The sequence below is a fragment of the Canis lupus genome, chromosome 2 (assembly GCF_048164855.1).
Source record: "Canis lupus baileyi chromosome 2, mCanLup2.hap1, whole genome shotgun sequence".
Lineage (NCBI taxonomy): Eukaryota > Metazoa > Chordata > Mammalia > Carnivora > Canidae > Canis > Canis lupus.
The window spans coordinates 18,247,749-18,263,339 of record NC_132839.1 but is presented as its reverse complement, the minus strand read 5'-3'; the positions used below and the strand labels follow the sequence as shown (position 1 = coordinate 18,263,339).

Sequence of the window (15,591 nt, the reverse complement as noted above, 5' to 3'; positions counted from 1 at the left end):
AAAATAGAAAGTTTTGCCTAGCTTTTATTTATTTTTTTAACCTCAGCTTCTCTACAGATACCAATTACCTGCATGGGAAACAACAATTATAATTCTAGAAATCTTGCTTTTTAGGCAATCTGAGATGCTCAACCTCTTCTTATAAGTAAAAATTCTAAAGCAAGAGGTAGTAACTGTGTAATAGCTTTCTATTTTTTCTGAGATCCTATAACATTGTAGGTTAAAGCATCTCAAGAGCACAGAGAATATCTTCTCCAAACCCAAGAACTTAGATACACTAGAGCATCAGTTTCTTTCTTTCTTTCTTTCTTTTTCTTTCTTTCTTTCTTTCTTTCTTTCTTTCTTTCTTTCTTTCTTTCTTTTTTTTTTTTTTTAACATCAGTTTCTGAAGTACATACACTATAAATTATCTTTCTAAAGCTCAAGTTTTCTGAGTAAAAATCATTGGAGGAGAAAATTCCTTTAACTTTGAATTGATGCTTAACAAAGAAAGAAATCTGTTTGTTCATTGTGGAAAAAAAAACGTAGCTAGACATCAAGTTTTAGAGCTGAGAGAAAATTAAAGGTCATGTAGTCTACACTGCACATTTTATAAGTAAGCAAAGGAGCCCCAGAGAGGCAAAGTGACTTTTCAAGATCATCAGCTATTTTGTAGCAGATCTTGGACTGGAATCCATGTTTCTTTTTTTTGATTTCCTACTTCAAACTTCTCCCAAAATTTATGAAATTGCATTTGTATAAATATAAGATTGCAAAATTATGATAAACTTGATTCCAAAAGGCCACTGGGCAAGTACATAAAACAAAAGATACTTCTGGTTCTTGCATACTAAAAAGCAGCCCTAAATCTTACCAATAAGATACTTTTATCCTCTCCAATCCTGCAGAAGTGCTTAGGGGCTCAAACAGAAGCCCTAAATAATAAAAATAAAAAATAAAAATAAATAAATAAAATTTTCATAAAATTGCTATAAAATGTTTATAAACAGAAAAAAATGCAAATAATGTCCTTTTGAAAAAAAAGTGGAAGATGAGGATCTGGGTATTTAATAGAGTATAAATAGCTTATAAATAGGGGCACCTAGGTGGCTCAGTCCATTGGGTGGTGCCTTTGGCTCAGGTCATAATCCTGGAGTCCTGGGCTTGAGCCCCTCCATTGGGCTCCCTGCCCAGTGAGGAATCTGTTTTTCCCTCTCCCTCTGCTACTCACCCTGCTTGTGTGCTCACTCTCTCTCTTTCCCTCAAATAAATAAATAAAATCTTTAAGAAAAATAGCCTTTAAGTATAGAGTAGTATGTTGTAACTATTAGTTAATATAAAGTAAGGAAATAAGTTTACATTACCAGAAACATCGTATTTTACCTACAAATAGCAACCTACTTAAAATGCTGAATCATGTTTTTGTTTATTTGTTTGTTTGCTTTTAAATGTGTATAACTGTAACACTGGCATGTTAGCAAAACACGATTCAGAAATTCATAAATATTCAGATTTTTTTAGACTAGTCTTCTGATTGATAATACATGAATCCCCCAAACATTTCAAGTTTGTAAAGAATAAATATTTCAGAATGACCCAAAGTAATATAATTTTTAAAAATTAAAAAGATTATTACCTAAAATATTGACAATTATGGAAGCAGAATGATGAGTACACAAAGTTCATTTACTTATTTTCTCTATTTCTGTATTTTTTATTTTAACATTTTCATAATAACAAGGTAAAATATTAATAAAAGAGATGCCTATTTTTCAGAATGATGGAATTGTAGTACTCAAAATCTTTGTAGAGAAATGTTTAAAAAGAGCTATCAGTAATAAAAGAAAATCGTTTTAAGTATTTCTGTACTCAGTTGAAGTTAAGAATATCCTGGAGTATTATTAGATATATGGTTTTAAAAGAAAGCTCACATACGGGAAGAACCAGGATTGATCTGTCTGAGCAGTAAGAGCTCCTGGGCCTTCACTGGGGTGTCCACTCTGTCCTTAAAGTAGTTTAACTTTTTCAGAATCTCAAATTCATTATTCAAATTCATGAGTTGAGAAAAATAATTGGCTATTCAATTGAGTCAGCCAATGGACTAGCTCATTCTAGATCAATTGCCCTTTCTGGTCCAATCAACTGAAGTCTAAAAACTGAAATTGTCATTGGATATCTGGGACTATCCTCTTCTGAGCAGTAGACAGAGTAAGTTCTTTCTGAAGGTACAGGGAAAGGAGGACATTAAAGATGTTTCAATACTGTTTTTTCTATTAGTATTGCACTATCCTCCATATGTCTTCTGGCCTTCATGTGTCTGCTTTTCCACCAAAAGTTATATAGTCCCTAAGTATATGTATTCCAGAATTTTCAAGAAAACTCTTGTTTGATGCTTGTTTTTTCATGAGCACTTGCAGTTTATCACCATACATCTATCTTCATTTTATTTTTGTACTATGCTAACTTATTACAGTCTGTGTTTTTCCAGGCCACTGTAACTTCAATTGATAAAAAGGTTAAAAAAATTGCAGTGAAGTAGCATTTCAGTTCTTCAGATTTTTAGTGGCAGGACAATTTCAGAGTATAGGGGATAGTACCTATGATTTTCCTGGGCTTTCTTTTTAATATTCTCAAGATAGCTAATGTTACTGTAAGCCTCATCGTCACATGATTGTGTTCATAGATAGAAAATAGGCAGTAGCTTCCCTACAGGCTCTTAAATTTCAGTGGCCATATCCAGGTCATAATTTCATGTCTGAAATGAAGGAATCTCTGTTTACTCTCCAGCTAACACTGAAGTTTGATTAGAAGCTCAGAAGGCAAGAAATATCTTTGGTTTCGACAAGAAATGATGTCTGTTGCTTCATGCCCTTCATTGTAAGGCAGGCACTAAAATTTGGATGAAATTGACTTTACCCCAGTGGCTCTTGATTTGTGGAAGCCAATGGCCCTTTCACGTGTTTCCATGGTGATTAGTTCTATAACCTAGGCTTAAGCCAATTGGCACATGGCATTTCTCTGGCCACAGGAATGCTTTCAGGGCTGGTGTGATCAAAACTAAGCTGACAGCTTTTGTTAGTTCTTCCAGAGTACAGAACCTTCTTTCCTGGAAAGTGCCTCATTTAGAGGACTTCTTTAACCATTTTGTCTCAATAAAGAAACCAAACTTAGGATGACTCTAACTCTACAGAATGCCGAGGAAAGAGAAAAAAAAAATCAGATTCTGTATTGACATTGGTGAGGTGCTGAATCAAACCAGCTGTGAGGGCCACTAGTTAGATGAGCCAATTCAGGCCCTTTTATGTTGGATATTAGTTTGTTTTAGGCTTTCTCTTAATTATTAGGCCTACTTAATATTGCAGGATTTTGATTTGTTATTGTTATGGTTCTTAAAAAATATGTGGATTATAGGAGAAATAAATTGTACTTAGGAAGGACAAATGCTCTAGCAAATCTATTGTAAAGATTGTTTTATTTATTTATTTTTTAAAAGATTTTATGTATTTATTCATGAGAGACAGAGAGAGAGAGAGAGGCAGAGACATAGGCAGAGGGAGAAGCAGGCTCCATGCAGGGAACCCGATGTGGGACTCGATCCCAGGACTCCAGGATCACGCCCCAAGCCGAAGGCAGACGCTCAACCACTGAGCTACCCAGGCATCCCATAAAGATTGTTTTAAAACCCATCCTTTCTTAAAAAGAAATTTTTACAAATTATTGTAAAATAATTTACAATATTTGGCGATAAATTATTTTATCTTCTTTAGAGCAGGTTAAATAATCTATAGCAAAGACAAGCTTTCTTTTTTTTTTTTTTAAGATTTTATTTGTTTATTCATGAGAGACACAGAGAGAGAGGCAGAGGGAGAAGCAGGCCCCATGCAGGGAGCCCAATGTGGGACTTGATCCCAAGACTCCGGGATCACACCCTGAGCCAAAGGCAGTCACTCAGCCACTGAGCCACTCAGGCATCCCCAAAACCAAGCTATTGCTTGCTTGCTTGCTTGCTTTTTCTGCAAAGCCTTTCCTTTAAGTTTATCAAAGAGAGATTTTGGGCTGGTGTATTTATAAGATTTTCATTAACTAGATAAAGCTGCAGCCTAAACACATTGGTTTTATATACGACCAAAAACTAAGTTTCCTTCTTCGAAGTTTGTAGGTACAGGAATGTGATTGGAATACAGTACACGCTAAATCTTTAATTTAAACTTGACTCACACAAATATGAAAACAGTATATTTGAAATTCAGCCCTTCGTACTATAAAATCCCTAGAAGTTCATTCTGAGATAACTTACAGGAGGTAAAGTATCTCTTCTATGACCTGCATTGTCATTGGAGGCCTGTGGCCTGGGCTCTCCTTCACAACAGCACTCAGCTGCCCCTGTTTCCATCCACCTGCTTTCAGAGGACCAAACTTGCTTTGCATGTTTAAACCCAGTGGCCAAGGACCCTTAGCTCTGCAGGGATTTCTGTCTGGGTTGTGCAATGCCCCAGAGGACACAGAAAGAAACTCACCTTTCTGGTTAGTTTATCTGAACTCAAGAAGTAACCTATAAAATGTATATTTTCTGAATAAATTCACATTCCTTGTTGAAAAATATAAGAACATTCTGGTTGACTAACTTTCCTATGGAGCTTTCGAATCCGGAGTAGGTGGTACTTGGGTTAGCAACAATATAGTCTCTGACCTTCCAGCGCAGACCTTTCAGTGAACTGCTAATGTCCTTCAGATGCCAATGGGAATAATTTGCGCAATTGGGCCAATACTTTGAGAATCCAAATCATAATAAGGCTTAGAAATTTTTGTAGTATAAAATTTTTATTAATTATTTTATATACATTTGTAAGTTATCTTTGAAAATGTTTAATTCTTCTGCGTGTAATTTTTTTCTCTCCAGGTAACCACACAAAATCATAAACTGCCTTTACCTACATCACTGTTTTCAAGTAAGTTTTATACACACATAGGGGAAATTTTATATGAATGCTAATATCTGAATGTGTTTAATTGAGTTAATGTCCTTATTTTTAATATTTTCTTAGAACGTAATGGGTAGACATATGTGAAGACTGAGTTTAATGAACTAGTACCACCCTGCTGAGTCTTAACCATCAGTACATGTCTGTGCTAGGCCAGGTTTTGTTTCCAGTTTATTTCAATTAAGTGTCTGTAATGTAATTACATGGCACAGGAAGGATCTGTTGATGTTGTGAATTTGATTTTTAATAAGATTACTCTAAACTATGACGTGCCTTTATAACTTTGAAAATTTCTGTTAGATAATTATCTTTCTATTGACTGTTGGGAAACGTCTCATTTCCACAATAACTGGGAAGGATTTCCTTTAAGGTGAGTTACAGTGATGAAGGCAGTAGAATCACTTCTTGGTTTATTAACTACAAACTCTTTCTTGATACATTTGGCACTCTTCTGGCTAAAGGTAATTCCAAGATATCACACATGGAATTTTCATTGACAGTAAAAACTCATTATTTACAAGTTACATTTGCCTTTTTAAATTTTTTTCTCTTGCTGTTTCTTTTTCTATTTTCCACCCACATGTTCTTTTGCATTTTCTCAAGTTTCCAGGATTTTCACTGGGAAATGAGGTTTAAAGTGCTGGTAGTTCTTAATATTCAAGTAGCTGATGAGTCCTTGGCTTTTTGATTTTGAGACAAAATCCTCCTATATGGAGTTTAATGAGTTTTCACTATTCAACAGATATCTTTTTTTTTTTTTTTTAAGATTTTGTTTATTTATTTGAGAGAGAGAGAGAGCTTCCATGAGCTGGGTTCAGGAGGAGGAGGGGCAGGCGGGGGCAGTGGAAGAAGGACTGCTGAACAGGGAACCTAACTCAGGGGTCAATCCCAGGACCCTGAGGTCCTGACCTGAGCTGAAGGAGACATTTAACCTGAACCACCATTCTTCCCCAACTGATACTTCTTTGGTTAATATTCTTTCTAATATTGAGTTGTAAAACTTAGTGGCATATGTTGTTAATGAGAAACACCCACATAATAATTTTATATTACTTGTAATAAGTACTATTATTTTAAATATTAAAGAATGCATATAATACTTCATACATACTGATAATATTATCATTGGCTGATATGTTCTTCCTGGAAGATTTTTAAATTAGCAGTATGTTTGTGATAATTATTAATTAAGGTCAAAGTTAAATGACCCCTGAATTGAACCTAGTCTTATAACCTAAACAAACCTAATCAATGGATAATCATGAGGTTAATTTTATCTTACTACAAACTTATGCAAAAACATGAAGAGAATGATTTTCAATTTAGGAAATTTCATCCTTTATATCAGCATCTGGAAAGAATTGGTTTTATTCTTACTTCTTTTTTATTTTTAAAGATTTTATTTATTTATTCATGACAGACACAGACAGAGTGAGAGGCAGAGACACAGGCAGAGGAAGAAGCAGGTTCCATGCAGGGAGCCCGATGTGGGACTCTATCCTGGATCTCCAGGATCACGCCCTGGGCTGAAGGCGATGCTAAACCTCTGAGCCACCCGGGCTGCCCTATTTTTACTTATTTTAGGTAAAGATTTTTTTCTCTTATTTTAATTGATGAACACTTATTGGATCTCTAGAGAATTACAAGTGACTGAGTATAGTTCATAAAGAATGCAGGATTGGTCCACTATATTTTAGCCCTTTAGCTTTGTTTTTCCCCATGGCTTCTAAAATAGGAGTTGAACAGTTAAAACCGTCCAGTTCTCTCAATGAGTAGTTTTTCACGTATAGCACCATACTGATTTTGTTCTTATATGAACCAATGACCTAATCATTGCTTAAATTTATTTGTTAAACACATCATAAAATTAGAATGATTTCATTTCTTAATCCACACTGGGCTGTGGTAGGGGGAAGGCAGTATTTCTCCTGGTATACTGAGTCACCTTTGTAAATCTCAATCCTATAGCTGAATTTTGAAGTGACATTTACCAAGTCTTGCAGTTTTGTAATAGCAATGACAAATATTTTATTTGGAAGAAAAATGTTTTTTTGAAATGTTGTTTTTTATTAGTACTTTTACATGTGTCAAAGTGTCCTAGTTATTTGGTGACCTGTGGCCAGGCACTCATTATTTCATCTTCTTTTTTAGAAGAGAGAAGGCCCCCATCAGCCAAGGGCAATTCTCTGGTGAAAGGGTCAGCTGTGAGCTGTTAGCAGACAACACTTATAGTGCCTGATAGATGGATGCAACTGCCTGGTAAAGGGAATCTGTGTGGAATATCCCAGAGCTTGCAGTAATCAGAAAGAGATATAAAAATATTTCTAAAATTATGAAATGTCATAGGAAGTAGTTCTCAAAAAAAAAAAAAAACAAACAAAACTAAATTCACAGGATAAGGAGCTACTCCTCAAAATTTAAATAGTTTTAAGTTAAATCTAAAAGTGCTATTCTATACAATTAGGTAGTCATTAATTTAGTATATCCGGGTCAAATAATGTAAGAATACAGTTTGGATAAGTGTTTGATCAAATGAAAAAAAAATATTTTTATGGAAATCTAATTATTTCATCCTTTAAGATTATCTTCTGAAAGGATGACTTTCACTTGGAGTGTCTGTTGGTAATAAAGATTAAATATGACCTGATACTATCATGCTCTATGTACTATACTATACTATACTATCATTCATTCATTCATTCATTCATTCATTCAATAGTTATTGAGAACTAGTAACTAGTTATTGAGAACATATTGAGAACATATATTCATTCATTCAATAGTTATTGAGAACTAGTAACTAGTTATTGAGAACATACTATTGAGAACAAGAACTATGCTAAAGATACTGTAAAACATGTTTAGTTCAGGAGATAATTTGTGGTCAAACAGCCATACAAGTATAAATTTACAAATTTGAAGTTGAATATTTGGAAGGAAAATGTATGGAAGTACAGATTACATTTAAGGTATAAGAGACTTAATATTGGAGTGTAAGGGACATTCCCCTGATGAAAAGATGGTTGAGCCAAGGTCTGAAAGAGGATTAAGTATCAAAGAAGATGTGGAGACTATCCCAAGAACATTGAACAGAACATTCAGAGGGCATAGCTGGGAGGGAAAATGATATTTTTAAGAAACTGAACAAATTCCAGGATAGTAAATGATCTAGGAATGTGGGGAAAATGGTTTAAAATGACAATTAAAAAAAAATTTTAAAAAAAATTAAAAAAAATAATAAAAAAATAAAATAAAATAAAAAAATAAAAAAAATTAAAAAAAATAATAAAAAAAATTAAAAAAAATAATAAAAAAATAAAAATAAAATGACAATTAAGAGAATAGCATAGACTGAAGAATCTTGTAGACCATAGAGAAATTTGGATCTTTATTCTAAAAGGAATGAGAAATTATTCATTAATGTTGTCTGTTTAAAGCCCATCAATGAGGGACACCTGCCTGGCTCATTAAGTAGAGCAATGCAACTCTTGATCTCAAGGTGGTAAAGTAGAGCAATGCAACTCTTGATCTCAAGGTGGTAAGTTCGAGCCCCATGTTAGATGTAGAGATTACTTAAGAATAAAATCTTTAAAAAAAAAGCTCATCAGTGATTTTCCCACATTCCCAATTCGAAAGTGTGTGAAGTAGGGCTATGTAGACAACTTGAAAATGTACTTAAAGGAAAGCGCAAGGTCCTTTTAAGCTCTTGCATAATAGGGAAAGAACCACCGTTGGGTACCATAGGTTTGCTTTGGGATAGCTGAGTTTTTGGTGGACCTTTCCAGTGGAGACATCAAGTAGGCTGCTCTTTCTCTATCTTTTAAAGATTCTATTTTTATTTGAGGGAAAGACAGAGATAGAGACAGAGAGCACAAGTGAGGAGAAGAGGGAGAAGCAGGCTCTCCCCTTATCAGGGAGCCCAACACAGGGCTTGATCCCAGGACTCTGGGATCATGACCTGAGCCAAAAGCAGATGCTTAACCAATTGAGCCACCCAGGTTACCCAAGTAGGCTTCTCTTAATGGAGTACTATAGTTCAGTACATGATTATGTCTAATGATGTGAATTTAAAAATCATTAGCATAGAGAGACTAATGAATCAGGTGATCATATAATTTATTGTCTAAGCCAGGACACTTTTGAAAGTGAAAGAGGTGTTGTTAGCAATCATACAGAAACAACAAACAATTGAGAGTGTTCTAGAAACATCAGGGAGGATAGTCACTTCGTCAAGGAAAGAAACCTTGGATTTGAATTCAATTATCACCAGTTCCTTTACAGAGATTTCATCAGGGGAGATTGGCACTGTTTTGATTAACATTGCTATATGTAGTCACTGTTATTCACAACCCATTTAAATAGGAAAACACCCAACACTATTGCTTGAAACTGAAATTTAAAAATCTTCTTTCTGTCAGAGAGAAAAAAATGTCATGGGGTTTTGTTTAAATAGTTTTCAGCTTTTTTTCCTTTTGAAGGCTCTGTGTAATTACAACCATAGAAAGCAAAATTATGTTTAGAGAGGATATGACAGTCTTTGTGGCTGCTCTGGACCCTTTGACTGTCCTGGATATTCTTTCTTTTGATACAAGCATTCCTGGGCTCCCTTGTGACTATGTGATAGCTTGGGCTAAAGTAGAAATCTGCTGAAGTCTATTAGGAAGCCTGTTGCTTCCCAGGGTCAAAGTGAAAGTTGTAACTGATACTGTCCTCCTTTGTCCATCTCTGAATGTAAAAACGATGTCTGAGCTGTAGTGGAGTCTTGCATATATGAAGAAAAAGCCAAAAAATAGGTACACTGGAACTGGATTACTAAGCTAGTTAAATAGTATTTAGTGTCAACAGCTGGGTTTTTTTTTTTTTTCTTATGTCAGAAAAATTGGCTCTTCAGATTTAAGATACAGTTTATCAGTTTTTCTACACATTTGCAGCAGAAACATCCCCAAATGATTCACGGGGCCAGAAGGTGATTATTAAGCTTCTCTCAGAAACTTTCTTCCAGAGAAGTTGTTCAGCATGGTCGTGGCCACCAGAGCTCATAATCCATGATTTCAAGTTCATACATAGTAAAACATTACTAGTAAGCGATGACTTGGGTCCGAAAAATGCAGTTTGGTAAAATGGATCTAGGATCATGTTTTTGTAAGAGTGGGGACATGGTTGGGGCAGATTTACCTACTAATTGGCCAAGACTTCCCCGGGTGCTTCTAAGGGGTTCACATATGCCCTGGTCATGTTTTGGCACCACATGGTGGTGTTTGCTCCTGTTTACACATTGATAGAAGCTGTTAATGGTTCTGTAGGAGTGATTGACAAAATAATACATGATGTGTGGTTTGCTGACCCAACTCACACAGGGTAGAGAGGGTATTGGAGAGGCAGGAATCAGCCTGCTACTTGTTTACTTCTCAAGACGGCTGGCAGCTCTCCTTGCCTTTCCCGAGTCTCACTTTCTCCCATACAGATCCCTGTCTGAGACCTAAAATGGGAAATGGAATGCTTAGCTGTTTAGGAATGCTTGCTTGCTGGAAGATGAGTCTTAAGATGCAATCCAATTATATCTAAAATTGCCTTCCCATGGAGCTTAATAGGGGTTTCATTGGACTATATAAACTTCAAAAACCTACGTTCTTTGGGGCACTAAAAGCTACTCATTAAAACAGTCTGTCCTCTGAAAAATAAGGGATACTTGGCCCTCACCCAACTCCCCTTTGACCCATAGCAGAAGTTCTGGGGTTTGTGGGATGGTTGGTAAGTTTAACAATGAAAACTTTCTTGGCTATGTGCCTTTGTACAGGCTACCGTATAGAATCTTCATTGGTGTCTTAGGGTTGTTGTTGTTTTTTTCTAAGAAACCCATTAAGCTAAATCTTGGTTTAATTTCCTACTACAATGTTTTCTAAATTGGATTCCACAGTCATGTGCTTAGTTTAGTAACTTTGGAAACGGTAAGCATTAAACATTTTTCTTTTAAGCTGTAAGACTTTTCATAACTGTCATTCTTGACCCTCTAAGATCAGTAGTGTAGAGGATGTTTTAGACTCATTTGATCACCAGGCTCCTTTCTTCTGGAAAATACTGTGGGATTCACGCCTCATGAAACATCCATAAGATTTTGTTAAATTCATGCAATAAATTTGGAAGCATGCTTCCATTCTGGATAGGAGGATTTCATTTTGCTTGCATTCTGGGGTATCTCTTTAATTGTGCTCCCTTTCTAAGTATTAGATTTCTTCTTTTCCAACTGTTTTGTACTTGAGGGTGAATATCAGAGGAATCTCAGGATAGGAGCTGAATTGTGAGAGTCAGAAATGCCCTGCTTAGTTTGAGGAGTCTGGAGCAGCACTCTGCATACCCAAGGGCTGCATGACAATATGGCACACAATCTCATTGAAAAATGAACATTTCAGTAATGAGCTTTAGAGCGAGAAGATATCGCTCTATTTGGATATCTATTTCACTCTTCTTATTTTACAAATGGGAAAATTAGTGCTTATAAAAGTAGAGTGGACTACTCTTGGTTAGCAGCCAGTCAGTGGAAGAACTAGACTTAAAATCCTTAGCAAATTATCTTTTTCTCCCAGCTCTATGCTTTCTCACAGTCCTTAGAACAATAGTAGTAACGGAGTAAATGTTTCTTGAATAAATAAATGGTTAAATTAATCAGTACCTACAAGATTTCTCTGGAGTTTCCTCTTTATATCTTCCTTCAAAATTTATTGACTCTTTCTCCTAGAGTCTTTTATAGCTTTTCTTTTAAGCCTTCATTGTTTTGATATAAAGCAAATGAATTTGTCATCCAAGTTTCTTTTGTAACAATTGTGTAAACATCAGTAATTTGTTCTGGAATATTTCCTCAGTTATCCATAAAGAAAATGAGGGAAAAAAAACTCTGTGGCATGGATTTTTAAAAACAAAGATAAGACTTTTAAGTCATTTCTTGGAAAGGATTTCCCATTTATGCTTCACATCATTTCCTGCCAACCAACGCCAAAAGTGGCTTTTGTCACATATGTACCATGATTGTCAAATGGACTCATGGTAGATATTTCTCTGTGTTGTTAATTTGTGAAAATAGCAGTGGACCACACTTCCCCATTATGGTCTTTCATTACTATATTTTCTGGAAACGTGAAGCATATTCATTTTTGTTTAGGACTGTGACATGGATTCAGTAAGAAACCTCAAGCCCCATATTTTACATCAACCATTGTCCCAAATCTGGGTTGAGACATAGAGGTGTGACTATGAAGAGACATATGCATGCAAATTGTACTTTTGCGTATCAAACAGACGTATAATGAAGATCACAAACTTAAGCAAACAAAACCACATTACACGGTGACCTTTGTGATGGTCATAATGCCCTTAGTAATCAAAGACTTTGGAGGGAGTTACCATCAAAGTTGGCAGAAAGGGGAAAAAGAAGCTGCTCCACACTCTAATAGTCTGCTTCTGAAGATAGTGGGGAAACATTCCAGAAGAATAAATTAAACTCTTAATTCTCTTACTGTGGAATAGTGTGGATCTGGATTTCTTCTTCACAAACAGCTCCTGCTTCTCCCAGCTGTTTCATATTCATTTGTGTCACACACACTGCCTCACCCCAGGGTTCTGATTACTAAAGTTTATAGGTCAGATCATTTGTATAAATTGTTTAATTTCTCTTGATGATTGTGTTCATGGTAGGAGTATACTTTTTCATCTTTTTTGTGGCGTGGGTTTTATATTTATATTTTAAAAATTAAATGTGGTGTTCTTTTTGATTGAAAAAACAAACAAAGCTTGTTATGAATTATTGAGATAATCCATATAGTCAGGGTAATCTTAGAGACAGAGAAAATGGTGGCTGAAATGGTAAACTTTAATGTGGTTGGAAAAACTTTGTCTTAAAGCAGCTATTGTTTTCTGTTTATTCTGAGGGGTGCATGTGTGTGTGTGCATGTGTGTGGACATGTGTGTGCGTGCATGCATGCACATATGCTCAAATTAATCATTAGAAGCACTTTCCTTCATGTGATCTTTTAAAAATAGAAACCTTAAAGGGAGAGAAAAATATTAAGCCTTTGATACCTAGTGTCAATGAACTTATTAGACATTTTCCTCGATGCAAATAGAAATACTGAGTTTAGAGACACCAGGAAAAAATTTGTCAACTTCAAAAATTTAAAATAGGGCAATCATGGGATTGGAGAGAATGAAGTTGTACTTACTAGTCTGGATTTATATTTATGTTTCTAGGGACCCATTAATAGTAGGAAATAGTCCATACACATATGGAGGTGGGTGAAATAGAGTTTTTATGGATTAATTGTTAGAACTATATTAATTTAATAGATGCAAAGTCAATAGCACTCAAACTACCATTTAAGTCAAATCACCCTTTATTCTTATATTCTGCACTTGATGCACTTGATGTTCAATAGGTTGAATCAAAAATGATTTTCAAAGTGAGTTGACCGTGGTCAGATTTCTTTTATAATCGGGTGCCAAGACGATTATGCACACATCACATTTACAGAGGCCTTCTTCTCAAGTAGTAATTTCTATAATACTGGTTTTTTAAAAAAACTAGACAAGATGCGATTTTTTGAGTACAGGTTCTCAAAAAATGCGCAAAGCTGGAATGTAATTGTAGGCTGTATTATTAACTCAAAGGCTGGCATCATTTCAGCATAAAAAAATAACAGTTATGGGAATGAGGACCCCCTTTTTTTAATCATGAAAGAGCTTGTGTATGGATATTATGAGGGATTTTCCCGAGCCTTATTCTTAAACAGATTACACTATTCAAAGTCTCAAAGAATCAAAATCGTGCTCAGCTGGGGCAGTCAATGTGCAGTCTAAACATGTGACAGATGCAGAGAAAACTTCAAAGATGCCATTACAAATGCCTGTGGAGATATTTAAGGAGCCAGATGCTACTGTTTCATGTCTTCCGCAGCTCTGAATGTGTCCTGTGATCACCTTCCAAAGAGGAGGTGTGGTTCAATCTGGTGAGGAACAGAACCACCTAATCTTTTTGTTGTTGTTGTTTGCATACGTTGTGTGGCTGGGCTGTGAGGGGCTGGGATCAGTGACTCTAACACAGAAGACATGTATAAGAATTTGCTATTACTTAGAAAAACATCAAGGTGCAACTGCAAGGAATGTGTGTATGATATATTCTGTGAAAGCTCTCCTATCTAAAAGGTGTGATTTATAGGTGTGCATTGCCAGGGATGCACTTTTTTTTCTTCTAACTTTTGCCATTTATTTCGACACTGAAAGAGGTAATAAATATATTCATTATGTTTAATGTTTATTTCCCATTTTGTTTTGGTGTTGAGAAATAAATTACTTGGGACAACATATTATTAAGTGCATGTTTCATTTTCATCACTGCTGCATTCTGGAGAAGAATTTAATATTTTGAGACCAAATGAAGCCTCAGGTAAATACAAAAGTGCTGAGATTTAGCTTAAAATCTAAAAACACCACCTGCTTTTATTCATAGCGATTCTTATAGTTTTATAGTTTTCTTCTACATTACAGGCTATGTAAGAGAGTTTGTTTTATCTTAACTTTTAAGAACATGATTTCATAAACTTATTATTCCAAACTTATTATTTCCAAAGGGAAATAAAGGCAAATTCTAGGAAACATGTAACATAGCAAACTAGAAAATTTGAGTCACCAAGTAATGCTTCAGCATTTTTTTTTTTGGCACTGAAAAAGTGATTTTCCTAAATTTATTCTTTTTATTATATGCATGATATACCCTGGCTTATCCTCTATTAAAACAAACCTAAGGAGAGATTGTTTATTAATTTTTGAATTGGAATTTGTGGCATATTATAAAAATCAAAACTCATATACATAATTATTTACATGAAAAGGGATGGCTATAAGTGGGAAATAAATAGCAAAGGATATTTTTCTTTCTAATGTAAACATCTGGCAGTAATCCTTGCTTACACAATTAATGGGCATTTAATTGGCAATGATCAGTTTATTGCTGCAATATGAAGTGAATGTTTCCCCAGGAACAAACAGCTGTTGCAAGAATTTCACAGTGATTTAGCAAACACCAGGTGATAGCTGTATCTAGAATGAAGTGTTCTGTCTCTCAACAAATCACAGTGCATTGGAAAAAAATAAGCTAAGTTATAAGTAACATAGCTGGAGTAATCCAACTGGCACTGGCACTGAAATCTACCTAAAAAGCAAACTTCATAAAGCAACAGACTAATTACATTAGATATTACCCATGCCCCAAATATAAAGAATTTCTCCTAGCAGCAAATAATAAGTTGGGATGACATTAATCTGTTTAAAAGTAGTATTTTATGTCTTGTTTTAGAGACCTAATGGTTGATGAAACTTTTTTTGTATTCTAATATTTTATCCTTTTAAAAGTCTTGGAAAATTTGATAGTCATGAGTCTAATTTTTTGATTAAAAAGTTATTGAAGTCATTCAACGGTTACTGACAATTATATTTTTTTCTTAATAGATTTTATTCAACTGTCTAAAATTAAATGTACCACTTTTTAATTTGCATTGCTTGTGAGCTGCTTTCCCATTAAGTTTTAAATAAAAAGTTTTTCATTTTTCATTATGCACTCTTATTACTAATTTAATAAAATGAT

The 15,591-nt window shown here is 34.8% G+C and overlaps 1 long non-coding RNA gene across 12 annotated transcripts in view; it reads left to right on the top strand.

Moving 5' to 3' along the window:
• The window catches only part of LOC140613213 (uncharacterized), a 541,366-nt gene extending 534,827 nt beyond the window's left edge, over nt 1–6,539 (top strand). For all 12 annotated transcript variants that reach the window (XR_012014428.1, XR_012014406.1, XR_012014395.1 and 9 more), the window contains 2 exons: nt 4,880–4,928; nt 6,382–6,539. This is a non-coding gene — a long non-coding RNA (uncharacterized lncRNA). The remainder of the gene's footprint in view (nt 1–4,879; nt 4,929–6,381) is intronic.
• The last annotated feature ends 9,052 nt before the right edge of the window (nt 6,540–15,591 follow it).